Source organism: Manacus candei, unplaced genomic scaffold (genome assembly GCF_025592945.1).
Source record: "Manacus candei isolate 608988 ecotype Guabito, Panama unplaced genomic scaffold, ASM2559294v1 h1tg000025l, whole genome shotgun sequence".
NCBI classification, from domain to species: Eukaryota; Metazoa; Chordata; class Aves; order Passeriformes; family Pipridae; genus Manacus; species Manacus candei.
In genome coordinates this window covers 3,214,570-3,238,246 of record NW_026138073.1, presented here as the reverse complement: position 1 = coordinate 3,238,246, position 23,677 = coordinate 3,214,570, and the positions used below count along the sequence as shown (strand labels likewise).

The following is a 23,677-nucleotide window of genomic DNA, read 5'->3' as shown; positions in this document are numbered from 1 at the left end:
CTTTAAGCCAGATAAAGGTATCTTTATGCTCCATAACACATTGGTTCTTTAAAGAGATGCAAATCCATATGCACGCCCATTGAACACCCAAGTATAAACTCACTGAAGTTTCTCCTCAGTTCACTGATGAGCAACAAATAAAATGAAGAAGCCAAGAGTAGGTTTTGTCCCTGACTTCAAGCACTAAGGCCAAGTTGGTGGTAGCAGGTTGTTTACAGACCCTTGGTCAATTTTTGGCACTGGAAAAAGGTTATTCCTTGGAAATTGCTTCCCTTCCCCCCCAAAAAAATCAAGTATTAAACACCACTGCTGCTCAGCTTCACTGCAACCTTCTCTTTCTTACTGTCTTAAGCTAAAAATCAGATCCTCATCAGAGCTAACAACCAAAAACCCCATTTTATTACAAAGTGACTTGTCAAAATATACATATTCTGATAATCCAGCACAAGGAAATAACTCTCATAAAAGAAATCCACTGCCAAGGCAGGGATTCAAAATCTGATGACAACACTCAGCATCTTCATCACCTTCAAAGCTCCTACACAACCCTGGTCATTTTTTGGGTCATCCACATTCAGAAAGAGAAGAGGAAAAGTACAGAAAAAAAAAAATCCCAGCCCTTTGTCTCTTGATTTTGCTTCCAAAATGTCACATCTTACAAATGGAGAGCAATGTAATGTTAAAAAAAAATAATAAAAGAATAATTTTGCCTCCCCCTTTTGCAGAAACAAAAAGGTAGATCCACAGCATCATTTCTGGTGCTTTTGGAAATAATTGGACTTAAATTTGCTCCACAGAAATTCAGCACTTTGTCTGCAAAAGGAGACAGGATAAAGGATGTCCAGAAGGGATAAAGACAAGCAGCACCTGCTGTGCTTGGAAAAGATAGGAAAGAAACAAAGGGAGTAATAACCACAGAATATTTAAAAGGAAATATAAATATATTTTTAAATTAGAAAGTTTCCCACTATTAGATAATGCTCTGGTTTCAAAAGCCAAGGATATTTCAAAGCAGTCAGAAAGCAAACCTGTGAAGTGGTGCAAACATACCAGGAAAAAAATACCAAATTTCATTTCTTTATTATATGTTTCTTTATTATATATTTCTTTAACTCTCAGAGATAAATGAATTCTCATGAGTTCCTCCAAGAAGTCCATTGAAGAAAACTGGATATGAATTAAAAAAGCCCAAAACAATCCACCAGCCAAACAAATTAAGTAGGATGGGAGCACACACATATAAATAAATTAAACTTGATTTTTCTTCCTTCAGCATTAGCCTTCTAAAACCTATGCACTCACAGACCATATAATTTAGAATGTGATGTACAAGAATGTCTGAAAGCAATGAAAAGTCTGGAAGAGGTTCAAGAGTGAGTAATTTTATTCAGTGACCTTAATTTTTACTACCCAGAGTCGAGTGTAAAAAGCAGTAATTCCCCAAAGGTGGAATTTTTATTCCTATATATAGAACTGGAACTTGACAGATCTGGCTGACAAGTTCATATTAAACTTGGAGTTTGAGCTAGAGGAATTTGTAGAGTCACTGAGACTAAATTAATCGGGAATTCCTGGAACTTAGTTGAGCTAAAGAGACCTAGAACCTATTTGTCAGTATCGATCCCAAACCACAGCACAGCAAATGAACCGAGGAGCTGACACTAGAGGTCAGTCTATCTTTGCTGAGGGAGGGAATTATTAGAATCTCATAGAATCTAAACTCATAAAATGGTTTGGGTTGGAAGGGACTTAAAGATCATCTCGTTCCACCCCCTGCCCTGGGCAGGGACACCTTCCACCAGCCCAGGTTGCTCCAAGTCCCGTCCAACCTGGCCTTGGACACTTCCAGGGATGGGGCAGCCACAGCTTCTCTGGGCAACCTGTGCCAGGGCCTCACCTGGATAACCTGTGGAACACCCCACAGCAACTTCAAGTAGCCCTTTTTATTCATTTTTTTTTTTCCTGGGGGGAGGGATATCCATTTCTAATTTCTCTCAAAATGAAATTAACAGCTGTGAAAAATGACCCAATCTAATGGTTTCAATGAGGGATACCTGTGGGGTAGAATGTTAATCTTCCACATCAGTGAATCAAGCCTCTGCTTCTTATAGTCCCTACTCTAAGTCTGACAGGAACCAGGGCCATGATGAAAATATTCTAGCTTTGCATGGTGACTACACATTGGCCTCTCCATGTTCAATAATAAAAAAAAATAATTAGAAAAATGCTACAATCACAGCCTTTTGAAAAAGAACGAGAACAAAACCATTTGCACAGAATTTATCAAGCCAGTCTTTCCCTGATACCAGATAATCTCCAGATTTTGCTTCAATACCAAGACAGCCCAGTTCACTTGGATCTGTCTCTGTTGAGATCAGTCCAACTCAAAAGTGCTAAAGGTATATGCAAGTATCAAGGCAAGGACAGACCTGTCCAATGCCAGAGCCAACCACAAATTATTTCTGAAAATCAAGCTTTTATCTGTTATTAGTTCCATTGACATAGATATAGTGCCAGTTTAAGATATGAATTTAGAAGGGATTTTTATCACTTGAAGGAAGCAGTTAACTCTGATTCAACAGCCAAATCTAGAGAGTAAGATATCTGAGTAATTTAAGGTTAGAGATTGGGAAGGCTTTGAAGAAACAAAACACAGAGCCAGCAGTGGCAGCATTCTTCTGAAAGAAATACAAGTGCACCTAATACACCTGAAAGGCTGTAAATAAAAAAAAAAGAATTGAGCAGTTAAAAGCTAAAGCAGCGTGACAAAGAACAGGGTTAAAAACCCACTAAGCAATACTGCAGCTTGTTCCTAAGAAAAGTTTAAAACGGTGCTCCAAGGAAAACTGTGGTTGCTCCAACTCCTGTGGGGTCTCATTAGATCTTTGTTCCATGCCTGCACAGCAGCACCACTCATTAGGAAGCTGCTTGCCAGGTAGCCACTGTGAGGTGCCTGTGGCTCTTCCTCAGCCTCCCTGTCCCTGCAGGGGCATCGGCAGTGACACAAATCATCCTGATCCACTTGGGCTGCAAACACAGACAGGAGAACGAAGTTGCCCAGAAACTTCTCCATTACCAAGTGCTGAGCAGGATTAAACTTCTCTCCAGTGTGTCATTAGCACAGACCTAGTTAAAAACAGTTTTATACAAAATTCATTTACAACAGCTTTATACAGAAGAACCAACAACTGTTCTGTGCAGAGTTTTCTTACAACTTCTCTTGTCTCGCTGCATTTATCAACACTCTCAGCCACATTTCCCTGCTCCACCAGCTCATCCATCCCCTGCACTTGATCCAAATCTCCCCGGGACACGGATCATGCAGGTGGTTCTGGTCTGCAGAACATCTTCCCCAGCCCTATTCTTATTTTAGTCCCTCCTTTTCCCACTGCAGCAAAGAGCATTTGTAGTGATTGAATGCCCACTCTCCCCACATCCTCATCTTTCTCCACCGAGTGTCACAGCCTATCTCTGCTTTATTCCTCTCATCCATCACGACATTACAACCCTCTGAACACACACCAACTGGGCTTTCTGAGCTCAGTACCTGCACTTATTCCATCTCACAACTCTAACCACTGAAAAAGCTTTAGCTCAGCTGAGCCTTCCCCACGGGGAGTTCCTCCATGTCAACAAAGGCAGTGGAGTCGCAAAAAGAAAATAATTAAGGGATGACATTTATCTTGAAGTCCTCAGGAATCCTACTCTATTTTAAGACCATCACCTTCCACAGCTCTGTGCACCAGCTGCTCAAGAGCCTCTTTACATCTTGCCAGGGGTCTTCACTTTGCATCACCTGCAGAGACAGCCCACCTCAATCAGTTTTGGGATGCCCTCAGGAACACCTAACAAAAGAGCCAGCTTTGCATTCTTCCCAAAGTTTACAGGGAAATGTTTATCAGACTCTCTTTAAATTCCTGCTTTTAATCAGTTACATGATACAATTTGAATTTAGTGAGTCCTTGAAGCAACAGCAACCCCAGAGCCAACACACACTGCAGCCCGATTCCCAACACAGTGACTCAGGTCTCATGTGTTTAGTTAGTGTCATTAGAAACTAAATTATACCTATTTGTGGTGTTGGCACAGTGAAGGTGTTACACTGATAGGGGAGGTTAATTTTTCAAATTCAAAATACAGATATTAAATCTGAATTATACTGCCCTTTTCTACATCACTTAATGAAACAACCACACATTGATAAATATAAAAGTCGATGAGATAAAGCATATTTCCACAGAAGGTTCATTCTGGAGGACTTAAAACGTGTCTTGATACTGTTTGTCCTTTCTGTCCAGCCACTCATGTTTATCAGAAACAAACTGATAACAATATTTTTAAGAGCTCTAGTTAAAAAAACAGACCTCTACTTATAGAATAAATTGAATTAAGACACCTATTAGCACTTACTAGGACAATATTAACTGCCCAAGCCTAAGCCAAGACAGTTGGTTTCAATTGGCAAGATGGTCCCGACACGGATGCAAGCACAGATTCCATCCCTGCTGCCCTGGGATGGCTCCTGTGCCCTGAGGAGCAGCTTTGCTGCAGTGTTCATCTGCATAAGACTTTGTGTGCCCTAGTTACCACCAAACTCACTTCCAGGCTCCAAGTAAAACCTTCATTCAGTGCCAGAACTGCACTTCCCAAACGTACACAAGAAAAGGATGTTAAAACTTTAAAGCTGCAACATCTCAGGAAGAATTCTTTGCCTGTAGTAACCCACAATCTTGCCTATTTAGCACAAAGAGAAGTTTGAGATTGCCTACAAGTGTTAATAAAATCTAAAAATATGTATTCATATTCAGTCACCTCCAACAGCCAAGTGCTGCTGGTATTTTAAATACCTCCATTTATTACATTGTACAAATAAATTTCTCTATATTTCAGTAGACTATTAAATGCCCTCCCATCCCATGTTACACGTCAGTGCAACAACCTCCTGCATTTAAAAGCTTTAAGATTAATGTACCATAACGTTAAAATTGCAATGCACCCTTGATGACACAACCTCTGCTCTGTCCATTAATTCTTCCTTTCTTAGAATAACTGTATTTCCAACCAATAACCAACTTCAAAAATCCTCCTTTTTTTTTTTCCCAGAAGAGTGACCTGTCACAAATAAGGTATTTCCTCTGTTATTTTCAGGCCCCTGTTCTGACAATTTGTATGCCTGAGGTTTTCCCCCTGTAACCTACCAATTTCAGACACCCTTTTGATAACACATATGGGTCATCACCTTCAACCAGGCATTGCAAGACAGGTACTTCCAGAGATCAGAAATTCTTTGAACCCAGATGACAGCAAGTCACAAATCACTTCAAAATAATCTAAGGCTCTAGAATTATGATAAATAAATCAGAGCTACTGGGGGGGAAAAAAAAAATCGAATATGAAGTTGGATGAACTATGCCTTGTGTAGCTGCACTGTGAGAAAAAGGGTGAGACCTGATTTATATTTCCATAAAGGGAATGACTATAATTTCTGCATTTGTGCTACAAGCTCTCCAGGGCTGCCAGAGGACTCACTCACTGCCCATCAGCACAGGAAGCCTTGGGAGGGCAGGAGATGCTGCTGAGGACTCAACACTTAGTCCCAGAAAAGAAGGATGATCATCAGAATGGTTTGGGTGGGAAGGGACCTTAAAGACTATCTCATTCCACCCCCTGCCATGGGCAGGGACACCTTCCACCAGCCCAGGTTGCTCCAAGCCCTATCCAACCTGGCCTTGGACACTCCCAGGGATGGGGCAGCCACAGCTTCTCTGGGCAACCTGTGCCAGGGCCTTACCCCCCTCACAGGGAAGAATTCCTTCCTAATACCTAAAACTAGATTTCCACTCTTTCAGTTTGAAGCCATTCCCCCTTGTCCTGCCCCTCCAGGCCTTTGCAAACCATCTCTCTCCATTTTTCTTGCAGGTTCCCTTCTGGTCCTGCAAGGCCACAATCAGGTCACCCCAAAGCGTCTCTTCTCCAGGCTGAACAATCCCATCTCTCCCAGCCTTTCCTTCCAGCAGAGCTGCTCCATCCCTCTGATCATCTTGGTGCCTCCTCTGGGCTCTCTCCAACAGCTCCATGTCCCTGTTGTGCTGGTTCATCAGGGTTGAAGGGAGCTCTGCAGGTGGGGTCCCACCTGAGGGGGCAGAAGGACAGAACTGCCCCTTCCCCTGCTGCCCACGCTGTGGGATCAGCCCAGGATACCTTTATTAGCCATTCCTCATTCCCACATAAGCAGTCTTTGTATTAACATATGGAGAGAGGTCTCTGGTGATGCACAAATAACACATTATTCCTTTCAAAGCACCTTTGGTTCCTTCTCCTACAAATCGCAGCTTCAAAAGCTTCTTTTATCCTGCATGGTTGCCCCAATAAAACTCATCACTTTCCATTGCATACATAATTTCCCTTTGATATTGCTTGGCCAGAACAGAGTTGATCTGTGCATCCCACAGTGTCCCAGCGGGCATTAACATCCACCTCCTGCGTGTGCCCGGGGAGCGCCGGGAACGCTGATCGGAGCTGCCCCGGCTCCAGGGGTCACCTGCAGCAATTTGTCAGTAGTTCCCTCTTCATCAAAAATTTAAAGGCTGCTGAATTTCTGATGATCCTACTGCCCACAGTTAATACTTCAAATATCTTTTTTTAACGGAACGTGCCGTTCTCCCCCATCTCTCTCCCATAAACAAGAGCAGCGACTCCTTAAAATCACGGGATAGGACAAGCAAGACACATCCTGCCCTCGAGATGGGCTTCAAATCCCATTAGGTGAAATTCAGGCAGTTCCATTTACCTGGAACTGAGGCATCTAGGGAGCAAAGTGCCACAGAGTAATAACAGACCATCTTCAAGCACTTAGAAACACGGAACAAAAAATCCAACACAAACCTGAAGCCTTTTCTAAGCTCCCTTCCAACACAAAGATTTTAAAAAAAGGAAAGAATTAAAAATGAAGAACAAAAGAAAAAAACCATAGCTCACTAAATGACATCAGTTAAAACAGCAACACAGTCAATCCACTTAAGAAGTGTTGACAATATATTACTCTGCAACCCAAAGGCACATAAAACTCAACATGAAAATACTCTCAACATCCAAATACATTAAAATTGACAACAATAGGGTCCTGTGTTTAACTAACTTAGCGTAAAGAAGTAGTTATTTTGATTTACAGAACTCCCTATAACAAGTATTTCTGCTCTTAAGCTCAAAGACACTCATCAGAATGTACACTCCAGCCTTTCTGGTCTCTCTCACTGCAGGAGAAACTCAATCAGACCAGACAGAAACAACATTTCCAACCCACTAAACTTCTCTTATACTGACAATTTAAACTGCAACATATGAGAAAAATCATTCTGTGTTGAATACCTTTATAGCTGACAAATTAACCAGTCAGTACACTTTGGGCTTGAAAAACCTTTGAGATTTTTTTAGGTAAAACAGTAAAAAGTGTTGTCAGCTGTGTGTGTGCGTACACATGTACATACACAATTATTTACAGCTAATCTATATAGATAAAATATATGCAGCAATCTAATAATGTAAACTAAACAGACAATTGCAGAAAAATCCCTTCCTTCTCACCCTCTCTTTCCTTCTTCCAAGTCTCATTAAGGCTCAAGTGCCTACGAGAAAATTTATCCAATTATAATGGCATTTTTGTCGTATGCCCAACTAAGTACAGGAAGAAATCCTTAATGTACAACCATTTTAAAACACCCAACCAAAACTTAAAAGATAGTCTGTGTATTGCATTAACCAGGCATTTTCCAGGAAAAGCAGTACAGTTACTTCTCTGTTTTGAATGGAAATGGAAAAACAAATCCCTAACAGATGTGAGGATGAGCCTCTAAGTGCCTGGGCTCCACCTCTCCCATCCAAATGCCATCACGGGCCTTGTGGCTTCCCACAAAGCTCTGGACTCAACTTTGCTCTTAAATGGAAAAAGCCTCCAAGATTTCATATTTTAAAACTCTTTAATAATGCATTTCCATGCTGACTTTTCTGGCCAATTTACTCAGAGCAAGACAGGGCAGCCTCTCCCAGGCGGCCTTGCAGGGGTCTGATGGCAAGGCCTGCTGGGTTGGGTTTGGTTTGGGGTTTTTAACCACTCATTCAGCTTTGTACAGAACTTAGCAGGGAGCCATTACAAGGGCTAATACATCACAAACCCAAACAAACAAATGTATTCAGTGACTCTGAGGGAGATGCTTGTCCTCTGCATGGATCCTCTGGCACATCTGTACACTTACACACAGAGGGGAATTCAGTATTTTATTATTACACTGCACATTTGTTTCTTCTTGACCAACGTTAACGAAATTCCCCAGACCAAAACCGGTGCAGACTTGCTGGTCAGACACATTGCTCCACATTAACCTTTCTCTTCTTTCCCTAAGCCTCAAATACAAGGTTCTTTTCTCTGAACAGAAACAAGCCAAGAGGAAGAGATGACCTACAGGCAAGCTGACCTGAGACCCCACAAGTTTATTTTCTGTCTCTTGGCCAGGTGAACACAAGGGTTCCTTTGTTGTCTCTTTAGCTAGGAGACACCTGGAGTTTTCACCACAGCAGGCAAGGGTGAGGTGTCACATGTATCAATCACTGAACTGGCAGTAAATCTTGTTTTTAAGGTCAGCACACACACGCTCAAGTACAACAGTCCATACACCAATATGCACACACTGGATAGATTTTATGGAGAACAGCTCAGTTAGACATGGGGCAGTTTGGGTGGGGAAGCCAAAGCTCCTGTGGAGAGTCTTCTCCAAAGGTCAGTGCATCCTTCAAAGCGCCTCCAGGGATGGAGAAGGTAAGTGAAACACTGGTCAAGGCAACTCCTCACTGTAACTCCCATCAAACCACCTCACAGGGCTGAAGGACAAACACAGCACCACTGGGATCCCTCACCAAGACCTCACCCACAAGAATCCCAGAATCACTCAGGCTGGAAAAGCCCTCCAAGGTCACCGAGTCCCCCCTGTGCCTGATGCCCACCTTGTCCCCCAGCCCAGAGCACTGACTGCCACATCCAGTCCTTCCCTGGACACCTCCAGGGATGGGGACTCCAAACCTCCCTGGGCAGCCCCTGCCAATGCCTGACCACCCTTCCCATGCAGAAATTCCTTCTGATGTCCAAAGCCCATTGCCCCACGTGCTCCAGCACATCTGTTTACAGCCTGACATGCAACAGGTAAGGAGATGTATTGTCCCTGTTTAATGATAAAAGAACAATTAATTCCCAAGAACTAAGATACCATGAGGGCAAAATGGTATAAATGCTTCTATTATATAAGTAAACAAGGGGAATAAAGGCAAAAATGTGAAATTTACATTTTATACATAGTTTTCCCAGCATTTTCTGCTTCTTTTGAGATATCTCTATCCTGGGAATGGAGGAGCTCGAGAGAAGAATTCACCAATTTCAGCAAGGAACTGAGCTTCAGGAGATATGGCCACAGGTACCCTTAATCTATCCTGTCTGTGATTATCTCACTCAAAGTCACATGCAAGAAAATAATCCCCTGCAGCACAGAGCACTGATGTGAAAGGGAAGAAAAGCTCAGAGTCACAGCTGAATGATTAGAGCTGAACCCATTTCAGCACTTTTTTTTCCCCCTTCTACTTCTGGAGACCAGGGCAGCTTAATCTGCATTGATGTCTATGAAGTTGCACTCAAAAAGTTATTCAGCCCAAGAGAGTTTCCTCTCTTATGGCTAGAAATAAAATGCTCAAATATTTTTATGCAAAGTTTTTTTTTTCTTTTTTCTTTTTTTTTTTAAAAGAAACTATGAAACATTGCCTGAAAACTTGAATACTGCTTTTCAGCCAAATTTCAAACGAGTAGCACAGTTATTAACCCAAAAGTGAGATTGTAAGACAAAAAAAAAAAAAAAAACACACCAGAAGGCAAAATAATACCCATTGGAGACAGTGCTAAAGCCATTACAGATGTTCAGTTGATTAGTGTGGCTGATTTGCTTGCACATGTCAGTACAGTAACATAATCAAACCATTTTATGGGTTACTAATAAGACCACAGAATATGGTAATTTATTTATTATTTTTATTTTGACAGAACACTTCACCACCTCCTTACTTTCTCTCTGTTTTGGCCCCCCCCCATTCCTGCTCCCTTTCATTAATCCAAAATTAATGTGAATATTAATTAGATACACACTTGCTTAGTTAACTTACTGCTGGAAGAGGACAGTTCCTAGACCCCTATGATGGGAAGGGGAAGAAGGAGAAAGCAAGATGAACAATGAAACGACAGCAGTTAATCTCATTTTTCACATAATTTAGATATTATAATTATTATTTGGGCATATTTGTTCCTCATGTCTCCATAATTTGGAAAAAGCAGAATACTAGAGGTTAAATTTCCTGTGAGTTCTCTTTCATTGACACTAAAAGAGGGTCTGTCCCAAGATTAATGTGTGCAAATACAGCTGATCCACCAAAAGCAGAAAAGAAAGAACCAGACTTGTTAGCCAAACAACTCTGGAACACCTCTTTTATCCTTCATCTGTAACAAGGCCTCACTTTTAGGGAGAAAAAAACCAACCCAGTGTTTAAATTACTTAACAAGATCTCTTTAAATATCAGCACAAGGTTAGATGTGATAAAGACTATATTGGCTTTGCTGGATAAGTTTGACAGCTTCGGTCTAAAAGGAAAAACCCAAACAAAACTGGAAAGTGCAGAGAGTTCCACTGAGACAAAATTCAGTGGGGATGAACCTAAGAATATCTAAAGTACTAAAAAAGCTAACAACAACAACAAAATCAATTTCTTGATTAGGAACTAAATTTAAATTAGGAAATCTCTGTCTGGCAAAGGTTTGAAAAACATGGAAGGAAAAGGAGACAGGGAGAGAGGTTAATTGGTTTGTACAGTATTAAGAGAACCAAGATACAAAATGTCCTTGGCAGGAAAACAAATCTGCAGAAGGGTGACACAGAGCCCATGGAAGGGGATGGAGAGACAAACAAATTTAATTTTTGAGGTTCAGGAGTTTTATTTCATTCTAATAATAATAATAATAATAATAATATTGTTCTGAGGTTACTCATGGCACCAAAGTATGTTTGAAATACAGCTCCAAAAAACCTACACTTGGAGCATTCCTGACCAAAAAACTCCACCTCCCAAATATCCCTTTACCTTTCCTTCAGAGAGTAACAATTCTTTTCCACCATGTCTAACAGCACAGTAGCAACGAGCCCCAGGCCCGAGAAGATGCTGTTTTTCTTTTGGATCTCCAAGGTTCACTTCAGGTCTTAATGCACTTGGTGTTGCTCTCGCCATTAATCGTGTCCTGCTGACCAAGAGAAAGTGCTTTTCCAGAAATGACCTCAAACGAAATTCGTAATTCTTTAAATACCAATAAACCCACTGAGCCAGAAAGCTCAGCCCTTCTGCAGTGGGCTACAAGCACACAAGCTGCTTCAGACCCTTCAGCCACAGGCACTTCCACCTCTGATTTAAAGCACAGAGTGGAAACTGTTGATATCCAGTTTAACAACACACCTGTGTTCTGAGCCAGGAAAGGAAGGAGGGGGCCAGGAAAGACCAGAAGTCCTTCATGAAGGACTTGACACTAGGGACATGCTACATAAATTTAATCCATCACTAAATTTGGTATTTTCCTGTGCTAAAACCAAAGCAGCAAGGGCTGCTGGACAGTCCTAATACTTCTCCCTAAACCTCTCAGACCTAGGGCAGCATCCCATAGCTTTTTCCAGATGTTCCTCCAGAAATCAAGATTTTCTGCATTACATTTTTCTGGAGTTGCCCTTATCAAAAGAAAACGTGCTCTCTGAGGAATGGATATATGTGTGCATCAACACATGGATTAGGTGAGTTCTCACTCTTCCTCGCAGGGAGAAGCTCTAAGTTGAACATGAAATTTGAATAGTCACATCTGTCACATACAACATGAAAGGTGCTGCAGTTGCTAAAATATTTGGGACACCTCTCCATCCTTCACTGCACAGGAGAGGGAAGGTGAAAATCAGGACTTAGCTGAAACAGAGCCCTAAAGAATATATTATGCCTGGCTTGAAGTGGTACCAATAAAGCAAGAACAAAGCATGAACTCATCTACAAAAAAATCCCTGGACAAGAGTACTTGAAGCTGTGACTACAACTAAGTCATAAAAAGTAATTTTAATTCTACAAAGGCTTTTGAAGAGTTTTTTGATTAACCAGACCATTAAATTCACCTGACCACAGTGAGTCTAGGAAGCAGGGTTTTTTCAAAGCCTAATATTAAAAGGGACTTTCAAAACTTCTTTCACTTTCCTATAATATTAATTGGATATACATATATTTGACATCATGGAGAAGAAAAATATTATAATATAGCTTTGTCAATTAATGATAAAGCCTTGCTGGGATTTTGTTTCTAGAAGTACCAGCATCTTTCAGGTAGAAAAGCCTAAGGTATGTAAAATACATCCCAGTGAAACAGAGGGCTGTATTTTTTAGAAGTCCCCTACACAATGCAGAGAAAATATGTGGAATTTATCAGAATAATACATCACTCAGGAGGATTTGCAAAGGAACCAGATAAATAACAAATAATTCCGTGCCCGGAATTATAGTTGCCTGCATCTATAAAGCAGAGAGGAGAACAGGGAAAGGCTGAAGGAGGGCAAGTTTAGATTGGATATTAGGAGGAAATCTTTCACTGTGAGAGTGGTGAGACCCTGGCACAGGTTTTCCAGAAAGGCTGTGGACTCCAAATCCCTGGAGGCTTCTCAAGGCCAGGCTGGATGGTGCTTGGAGTAACCTGGTCCAGTAGAAGGTGTCCCTGACCATGGCAGAGGTTGGAATGAGATGAGCTTTAATGCCCCTTCCAATCCAAACCAGTCTATGATTCTCCATTTCCACACATTCATTATGAGTTAACTAATGTAGAGTGTCAGTGAGTTCTTCCATCACTGTAACATTAACATTCCTTTTGTGTAAATAAAAAACCCAGAGCAGCTCCCTGCTGCAATCCATGTTTGTATCTCAACTTCTCTTCACATGAGCCATTTCACTACTTCAAATCCCTCTGCAATACTATTGCCCAGGAAGCACAGGAATAAATCAATCTGAGAATGGTGTGTCCATTACCAACTTTAATTAGGCTTATTGGACAAGCTGCTGAGTCTTTTGCAAAGGAAAAATGTGGATCCTTACAAATGTAAAATTAGAAATTTCCATTAGAATTGCAGGCAGTTCACTGTCTGCAGTGCTTGTGCCCCAGACTGAGGCATTTGAAATTTTTCTGAAAATACAGAGGAAATGCTGATTTTTCTCTCCCTGCTGCAGGGAGGTGAGGGCTGGGAGAAGATCAGCTTTGTTACAATACTGTTAAGGGGCATAAGGATAGAGAAGACTATATTTCTTCTGCTTATTTTCCTAAGTTACCTGCAGAGAATAAAAAATAACATTTTTCCCTTCTGGGTGATGTTGTATGCACTAACTAAAAATTCCAAGCCTGGTTCTCTTAAAGATGTCACTCCAGACATCTGGAGTGCTGGAATATTATCTGCTGGAAAGACAGCATCCTTGGACACTAAGGGGAAGTTTGTCTGTGTCATTAGGGATTTATATGTTTGAGACTGACTTGTAATTCTTTTCAAGCTGGAAAAACCTACCATGATGGCATCCACGGTTCTCAAAAAGGCAGTGGATACCTGGTGAGGAATTAAAGGGATTTAACAACCCAGATCAGAACTCATGCCTACTCTGCATTAAGTAATCAAGACTCCATCTAAGAACAGACTGCAGAAAACTTCAGGTTTAATCCCAAACCTTATCACTGTTTTCTATCCGTTTCATACATTTTACTTTTGTGTTTTAATTTTATATTCACAACTATGCAAAGGCAGCTTTTTGTTCCTTCAGGATAAGACAGAGGCATGAGCAGGTAACTGGGCAGGTTATCAAAATCTGCAACATCAGGATGTTCAGACGCTGGGGGAAGAGAAGATTGTATGTTAAAACAGCTCAACACCAAGAAGAACGAGGTGGTGGAGCTTTGTAACTTCCTTAAGCTGCTTAGCTTTAGATAAGGAGCTTATGCAACTTTCTTAACTCTGGAGAACATTCAGCAAGCGATATCAAAACTGTTCAAGTTACACTTGGGACAGATACTTCATGAGTACTGTCATTCTGCCCTCTTACCACTGAAAGAGTGGAAAAAAAAAAAAAAATCCAATTCCCCCCCAAAAAACCACCAGCCCACTTAAGTCAGGTACAATTTAATAGAGTGGTGAGTCCCACAATTGTTTTCCTTGATGTCTGCCACACATGATATGGGACAAAGCATAGAAAGCCCAGCTTCTGAGCAAGAGATTATTTCACATTTCTAAGTGGAGCCTGACAAGGAATAAGCTAGTTTGTGGTCATCTACAAGTACTTGTGGAAACGACTATAAATAGTATGGTTGTTCTAGTCACCAAACAGACTTATGGTAAGTTGTTTGGATTTTTCATCTGAAAATAAACCAATCAACCCACCATGGATCTATTCAAGAGTCCTCATGGGACAGGATGGAGAGAAGTTCAAAGCCTTGAAGTCTTACAACAGACTTGAAGAAGTTCCATCAAAGCTGGGAACTGAATGACCAAAAAACAGAAAAGTAGAAGTTGCTGAAGAAAAACATGGAAAAAGCTGAGAAGAGTGCACGATCCTTTTCTGGACCTCGGTGAGTTATGGAGAGGCAGAAGATGCCACCATCACTTCCAGGGAACACACCAGTGGTGTCACACACCAGGCCAGGGCACCACTCAGCTCTCCAACCATGGGCTTCTGAGGGCTGTGGTTTTGAAGAGGAAGGTGTGTATCTTCATGAAGGTTCAACTTATTTCAGCTGTTTTGTAGGAGGGATCTGCGTCCACAGAAAAACTTTGTTTCCAAATGCACCCAATGAAATACTGGAACTTTCTAGCACCTGGATTTTAGTGTGTGAGCCACAGTTACATGGCAGGGAAGAGCTTGCTATAAAAAGTGCCAAGCAAAACCCACTATTCTCCTGTTATTCTTGGAGAAGAGAGGACGAAACTCTACTTATTCTTCATTTAACAGTCAGAGAAGAACAGCACTTTTAGATATAACACCTTTTCTGTTTACATTTTAAGCTTATCAAGGAAAAAAGGTGCTCGAGGAGACTAAACTGCAGCTTTTAAAGCATTACAAGCACAGCTCTTTTCCAGAGCCATAGCAATTTGTATTTTCTTTAGCAATACGACAGCAAAAATAGTCAATGTGAGATTCAAAATCCAATAGTTACAAAAATTATAGCGAGAAATTGAAAAACTGCAAGATCTATAAACAGATTAAGGTAAACATCTAAAAGGAAAACTACGATATACATGCAACCACTTCAGCAATTGTATTTGATTCTAGGAACTGTCTGCCAGTTCTCTCTAAGGCTTCATGGCTTTTTCCACTATAATTTCAACAGGATTTTCAGAATAGGAAAGATGTGAGACAAGCAATGAGAGGAACAGCGCTGTGTGAAGAGGCAGACCCTCAAAAATAGGGGAGAAGAGCAAAATAACTCTGGTTTACATTAATTTAGCTACTTCTGGGACAACAGCTGACTCTTGCTTAGTCAAGAGGAGAAAACAGACAAACAAGTGAATGCCCAAGAATGGGAGAAGGGTCACACATGAGCAGCTGCTGCCCTTTATCCTGTCAAGAAGAAAAAAAATCATTTAAGTGTACTTCCAGTGCAGCTGGGCAGGGATGGCAACAGAGCTCATGGGGCTGTGTACAGAGCCCTGGGCTAAGCACAGGGCCAGGTAAACTGGCACCCAGCCCACTGTTAAGGGAAGAAAAAAAAAAAGAGTTTTCAGCATGAATTTAACCAGCCACCTCCTACCAGTTTTAGCAGGGAGTTGTTTGATCAAGTAAACACACACACCGAGGAGATCTTTAGTCCAAAACAACAAGACAGATTTTCTCTGGTGTAAAAAGTTTAGTGTGCAAACAGATGCTTTTCATACACCACCTACACACACACACACACCACCGAGTGAGGGCACAAAACAGCTCTGCAGCATTGATAAATCTCTATCCAGAGGAGAAGCACATTGCTAAAAACATACATTTAAATGTTCAAACTGATGTGAGGGACTGCACAGCTGAAAGACCACAAACCACTGGAACTCGGGGTTATTCTGATGTTAATAACAGAAGGGAAATGCAGGTATGTGATAGGGTGTGTGCTGATAGCTCTTCATCACCAGGGTTTTTTGAGAGTATTTGTTTTTAAGAAGTGCAACAAACATTTCACTGTTGTTATTTCATTTTCCAGCAGCCTGTTCCCAGAGCACAAGACACTTCAGAGGTAAAGAGGTACTGATGGTCAAGCAATGACCTAGCAGCAAGGCTATCAGCCTATCCTCTGCTTTATAAATTACCCTAATAACACATACATGCATAGACAGCCCTTTCTTTTTATTGTCATTTACAACCTACATCAACACACTTGGCTGAGATGTTAAATAACCCAGGATGCTGCAGAGAGCTTTCCTCCCACTCAGCTCTGCCCACACAACAACCTGCACTACACTTGCAGCAGCAAGCACTTAAAAGTTTTCATTTAAATGAAGAAAGAAGTCACAGAAAATGCTGATATTTTAGTCATGAGCTTTTGATATAAAAACTGCACATGTATGTTCTGCCAACACACAGTCCCACCACCCAGGACCACAGGGGCTACTACGAGATGCTCCAGCATCTCATATGAGCAAAGGAAGACCCTGTTTTCATGATTTTAGAAACAAACTGGTCTCTACCAGCAGGACAGATGGGTAGGCAGCAAAGACACATCCAGGTGACTGCAATCAGCCTTAAGAAGCCAGGATGAAACCAAAACATTTCACTACGTGCAGGAAAATAAATGATGGTTTCTGCATCAACCACACCAGCTGAATTTTCCAGTTTCTCCATATAAAATATCTCCACAGTAATACATCATTAAAACACTATTTTTCATCTCACAGGTCTTCCTAGCAATGCCAAGAGACCCCAACTTCAACACATGGAGCGTCTGCAAGGCAGAGATGCATGATTGCTGCAAATGAACTATGAAAATCAGTATGCTTGCAAAGCTAAACAGAATTCATCATTTACTGACCTGCTCTGGATTGGATTAGACAGGATTGCTCCTTATGTAGTCAAGCACCGCAGCACGTTGGAAATTACTGTCCTGACCTCAGCACAAGCACAACAGAAGCTGGCCATGCTTTACATTAAGTCAGACTGTGGAAAACCAGTTGATTTTCCCTACCAGTTTACTCCAAAGAGAGGTTTACAGCTCCAAACAGCTGTAATTTATTATATTTTAAATTCCATAAGAGACCTAAACATGCTGAGCAATAATACTCTTCAGAGTTGTCAAGGCCTATTGAACTAAAATACACTTCCCACATCAGGACCACGGCACTGGGATCTCAGCAGTGCTAGAAGGACAGGATGAATTTTTTTTTTTTTAAATGAGTCAGTACACAAAACACGGGAATAAGGAGAAGTGCAGGTTTAGAATAGTTAATTCCAGGATAGCCCATTACTCTTGGATTAAAGTGGTGATGGAAAAGTAAACTGAATTTAACCATACACTTTCAATGAAGCTCAAACTACTGTTTTGAAACTACAGTAGAAGTCAAGACTTCTCAATTCTCCATTATAATTGAATGTACAAGTGTGTCTATCTCCAACTATATGTATCAAACCCAAAGGAACAGCATATAGGAATAGATCTGCAGTAATAGGTGGGAAACCTGCCCATACCTGGTGCTTCTGGTCTCTGGAACCAGCTGGACTCCACAGCTTCCCTGGCACTGCACTACACAAGTGACTCACTGTGGTTAAAAAAAACCGCTTTATTTAGTTTTCTTCATTTAAATCCAGTGTGGAGGGACTAATTTATAACAGCTGACCCAGTTTAACCACTCTGGACTGCAATCAGAAAGCAGAGACACCTGCCCTCCCCAGACACACCTGGTGGAGAGGCAGCACAGGAGCCTTGCTCCGTCCTCAGCTGTTGGAATTGGAACATATTAGGGAGCACACAGGTCCCCAGGGTGGCAGGGAGGTTGGTGGCACTGTCCTGTAAATCAGATTTCCTTAAGCTCCTTGCTGCTCACACCTGTTCACTCCCTGCCATCACAGCCTGTGCCTCCCCCTCAAACTGCAGGTCAGAAATGTAATATTTGTATTTTCCAGCATCCAATACCTGACTTATAAGAACTTCCCATACAAGTCTGGTCATCCCTACTGTTCTCTCTCTATTATCTGACCACTTATTCCAAAGCCTTTTACAGCTCATGTTGCTCTGTCCCATTTTCTGGGGTCCCACCATCCTGGTAGCTCTGGAGTCATAATCACAGATAAAGTTTCTCCTGTGTGCAGTCAGGATTAACAAAACACTAAAACACATGTCCAGGTTTCAAATATTGTCTGTTCCCACTAAATAAGTTTCTCCAGGAGAGCACAAGCAATCTGCAGGTGTGATTGTTCAGGGCTGAGCACAACTTTAGGAGCTCCCACTCCTGTTTCCCCCAGCTGGAAACGTAGCAACTTTGCCAGTTTATTATTTTTTTATGTTGATCAACAGACATTTTTCAAGAGAAAGATACTTGGAAGTTATATAGTTTGGGGGGAAAAAAATCCCACATCAGTTATGCCAAACGAAAGTATCACTGATTTTAAGGAATATCATTACACTTGATTACATCTAAAAAGTGAAACTTCAGCAGTATAAAACTGCTCTTTCAAAATAAAGGCAATGCTATAGACACCATGAGCTGTATTTCAGTTGATGTTTCCTCAGACCAAATTTCAACATGCAGACTTCAGATTTACAAACAAAAAAAACCCGCATTATTTCATCAGCTGCCCACCTCCTTCACTATTCATTCAACCACATATGAGACTGAGAATCTGTAAGAGTTTTGAGCTCCTGACACTCCCTTTCCCTCTGTATTAGCTCTTTTCTTTGTATTAGAAAGCACACTAAAAATAATCTATGTATAGTAAATTTTAGCTGATTGTAGTCACAGCTTTTTCCACCCTTCCCACCTCTGTTACCCCAACAGTGCTCTCCTGGATACGCTTTTGCTTGAAAGGCCATCAACTTTGATCTGGTTTTCATCTGTCTCAATGGACAAGAAAACAATTGTGGCCTTTGGAGCACAGAATCAGTGGTTGTGAACAGCAAAGCACTTCTCAGTTTATGCAAACCTGCAGCCTTTACCTAATCCTTTCCTAGTTAAGGCACCTTACCAGGTGCCACTGATGATTCTTTGATTTTTTTTCCTCTAATTCATTCTCCTACACCACATGCTATAAAATGCAGATATTCAAATCCACTTTGAAAAGTTCAGGCTATGACTAAACAGCTTCACTGAACCCAAGGTGGAGATGTCAGCACAAGAGAGGGCTACAGCTCTACCAGCTTCATTTTTCTGCATTTTAGTTGGTTTTTAATGGGATACTCACTGACTGGGCTTTCCCTGGTTTGGCTGAGAGAAGCTGCCTCTGAGGAAGACCAGCTGTAGAGCTGCAAAACACCAAACAAACACAAAGAGCTGGGACACAAAGAACTGCTGTCTCCACAGGTATGTTTTGTTAAGGACAGCAGCACAAAGCAATCACTTCAGAGCATGAGCACCAAGGCAAATCCATTTCCAGAGACTCCTTCTGTGAGAGATTCAGGTCTGAAGGACCAAACCTGTAAGTTCCTCAACTTCTTCAGGCAAAAGTTGATTTCAAAATATCTTGCCTTTTAATCCATCTTGACATCACCCATGAGCTTAAGAAACGCTTCCATTACAGGAAGTCCCTTGAATAAATCATTTCTCACCACTTGTACCCTCAGTAGTGTTCAACTTCAATGAGTGCACACATCCTATGGGACTATAATCCAGTGTTCACTGGTTTCCAGATATGAACTAGAAGGTTATGTATTTGCTATGAGAACAAGACAGACCTCGCTGCCAAGCTGAGCACCAAGAAGGATGAAAACTAACACACACAAAAAGTAACTCCACAGATGAACAAACTTCGCCCCTTCCTCGCTTTTCTAGTAAATTAAGACTCATTTTGTAATTATTTCTCAGGTCATCCAAAGTCTTCTTTATACTCAGGAGGGATACTCACCTCCAGCCAGAGTCATTCCTCATCACTAATAACTTCCCTCTCCCTGCAGGCTTGCTCAGACAACAGCCCCACACCATCAGAAATGCATGAAAAATCTTGTTTGCAAACTGCACTTAAGCTGTGTCTTCTGGTATCAAAGTAAACCCTGATAATCTCTTGCACACATACAAACCCATCAGCTTATGTCACTTGTAAGAATCAGCCTCTTCCAGGAAGAACAGCAAAAAGACTGACTCTATTTGCAGAAATCTCCTGCTGCAGTATCACAATACCATTAAGATGTTCTTGTGGTATTGCAATGGGAAAATTCCCACAAGAAACAAGAAATACCACAAGAACATAAACATAAACAACATCAAAGACAGCGAGTCTTGCTCAGAAAACAACAAACAACCAAACCCACCGCCCCTGCAGAGCGGTTGGAAGCGTTTGTGGGTGGAAACTCCAAGAGAAGCATTATAGAAAAGTGACATGAAAATATGGCATCGCTCCTTGGCTACGGTGACATGATCTCTAGGAATTTAAAGGACGAGTTGCTTTGGTAGGTCTGTAACTCGCACATCCACAAGCCCAGGGATTTGCCAGCTGGACATATGCATCGGTTTCTGGACAAGACCCTAACTCAGGTCACAGCAGCATCAGAGCTGAAAGGGTGCCAGAGCTTGCCACCATTCCAGAGCGGATCTGAACCCCACAGGCTCTCAAAAAAAAAAATCTCCTGGTTTAACATGAAAGGTACCATGTTTCAGATTAATCAGGCAACCCCTACCTGATGCTCTATTCATTGAGCAACCAACCAACTTTGGAAAAACCTCACTGCAAATGCCAGTGCCAACTCACAGATCCCCTGCTCCCTCGACACAGAACCAAGCGGTGCCTCCCACTGCTTTACATTCCCAGAAAACACCAACGCTTCCAGCTCCGAGCCTGCAGTTCGTTCCCTGCAGTGCCAGGCAATGCTGAGAGTAATAGAGAGAAGCAAAACCACTATCAAGGCTGCAGGAGCCCTGATGAACAAGGGAAGTGCCAACGTGGCAGGACAGAGACCTCAACTGGGCATCGACGTGAAACTTCAGCCCCAACATCAAACCAGCAGCATTTTAGCAAGAATTATTCACCTTCCCCCAACTACTCCCCTCAAATGCTTTCACAAATTTATTTGCCAGATTAGTATGGCAAGTCTCTTGCATAATAAATAACTTTCTGGAACGATTCCACGTGGAGTACACTTTTAATGCTTAAAACTTAGTTCAGCATTTCCATTACTGATCTTAATAATTCGTTCATAAACTTCCATATACGTTAAAAAAAAATAGATCACTGAAGAAACCTGGCATGCAGCTTAAACCATAGTTTAAGTTTCTCTTGCAGAATACCACACTCAATACTTTGCAGAGTTTGCCTGCCCTTCATAAGGACTTGAATGTTATTTTTACATATTTGCACTCATAATAATGACAATATTCCCCTCATACAAAACAAGCACTTTCAGGACAGCTAGAAATCAGCACGGAAGTCATTTTGGGGATGTGTCAATGCCACCAGGAAGGTAATCATGACTAACCAGCTTGCACCCAAGGCTATTGCTGGATCATTTCACATCAGAAATGAACTGATCTCTCTCCGATGCATCCAACAAAATGGTGCTTGGATTTAGGTTAATCACAGCCAGGCACCACGCTTAATTGGCAACAAGGTCACACAGCGACGCTGGGGACATGAGCAGCTCATACGCAGTAAGGTGTGAGTCATAAAAATCAAAAAAGTTCCAAAAGAGAAGGCAAACCTCTAGTTAGAGAAGGAACAGAGCCGGCAAACCCTGCAGAGAGGATATTGCAGAGAGCAGAGGGAAGCGGAGCCGGCAGCTGTGCCGAGCCACCGAGACACCACAGAAACTTCGCGTCCAGCTCCATCTTCTCCCCCGTGTCCGAGGGGAAAGTTCTGGTTTCGTCAGAATTTGGTCAAAACTCAACGGCCCCGAGTGACGTGCAGAAAGGGCACAGTCATTATTTACGACGAAAAAGAAAAAGCTTTCCAAAACGCCTTCTACGGAGCGGTGTGGGAGTTGTTTTAAACCAACACGCCAGATCCCCACCGGTATCAGGGCTGGGGGGGGAAGCTCGTGCACGCGCCTTCTCGCACTCGAGACAATTAGTCCTTAATTAAAAGCAACGCCAGAGCAGCGCAGCTTTAGAACTTGAGCAACTCTAGACTCGCTTAACACAATTTTCGAGGAAAAAAACCCCAAAGATCCAAAGGCTACGCCAACCAAGAGACTACCCAGACCGCCGGCCATCGCAGCTCCCGGCGCTCTCCCACCCCCGGGGACCCGCGGGCGGCTCACGGAGCGTTCCCACCGGGAACGGGCGGCGTCGGGGGAGCTGCGGGGACGGGACGGCAGCTCCCGCAGCTCATACGACCAGCGGGGATCGATCAGGCGCTGCAGGAGCACGGACCGAGCAGGACCTGCACAGCATCCCCCCGAGCCCGGCGCGGACCCTCCCTGGGGGCACCGCTGCGATCCCAGACACGGAGCCGTCCCCGTGTCCCCGGAGCTCCCCCCGGCAGCGCTCGGAGCATCCCCCGGCCCCGCTCCTCCGCTCCGTCCCTCCCGAGGGATGCGGGGGCTCGGCGCTCCCGCCCACCCCGCACCCCAACTTAGTTCCCCGGAGTTGCCCACCTGCCGCCGAGCCGCCCCCGGCCGTGCCCGCAGCCCTTCCCGGCGGAGCCGCTCCGGGTAATCCTGCGGCTCCCGCGGCTCCCGGCGCCTCTTCTGGAGCGGCGCTGGCCGCGCTCCGGGCGGCGGGGCGGGACCCACCCGATCTCCCGCCCACCCCTCCGCACCCACCGCCCCCGGGCCGGCAAAGCCCAGCCCAGCCCAGCCCAGCCCAGCAAAGCCCAGCCCAGCCCGGCTCAACTTCCCCGGGGATGCGCTGGCGGGTGGTGGTGCGTTTACCCAGAGCCCCCTCTGGAACCCACCTGGGGAGGGTAAATGTGCTCCCGCAGCGAGCTTAGGAATGACGGGGAAAGTTGAGGCGTTACAGGCTTAAATAAAAACTCCCATCTAATTTCTGGGCTGGAAGCCCAGGGAAAGAATCAGGTTCACGTAGGTCGCTGTGCAGGAGCCGGATGGAGGTTTTATTGAGTCTGGCTCCAGCTCATCGCGGTATTAGAGCTGTGCTGCTGTAATTAAGGCTGAGCAGAATTTCTTTCAGTCCCCTTTCCCCCCCTCTTTTTTTTTTTTTTTTTTTTTTTTTTTTAGCGGGTTATATAACAAATAGTACTAAGTTTCCTGAAACCTCTATTATCTTTCAACATCCCAAAGCACAGGGAAGAGTACTTATAATAAAGTGTGCATTAGCCTGCTGTGCTTCAGTGGAAGCCAAGTTACACCAAGGATGGCTTTGGCTTCCTACCCACAGTGAAGTGTCAATGCAAGACAATCAATCACAGCACCACAGAATGTTTAGCGTTGGGAGGGACCTTAAAGCTCATCTCATTCCACCTCCCT

The 23,677-nt window shown here is 42.9% G+C and overlaps 1 protein-coding gene across 1 annotated transcript in view; it reads right to left on the bottom strand.

Annotated features, from left to right (window-relative positions):
* LOC127471584 (contactin-3-like) overlaps positions 1-22,970 on the bottom strand; it is a 102,977-nt gene extending 80,007 nt beyond the window's left edge. Inside the window, exon 1 of the mRNA XM_051788650.1 lies at positions 22,847-22,970. The gene's annotated coding sequence lies outside the window, so the exon portion shown is untranslated. The remainder of the gene's footprint in view (positions 1-22,846) is intronic.
* Positions 22,971-23,677: the final 707 nt, after the last annotated feature.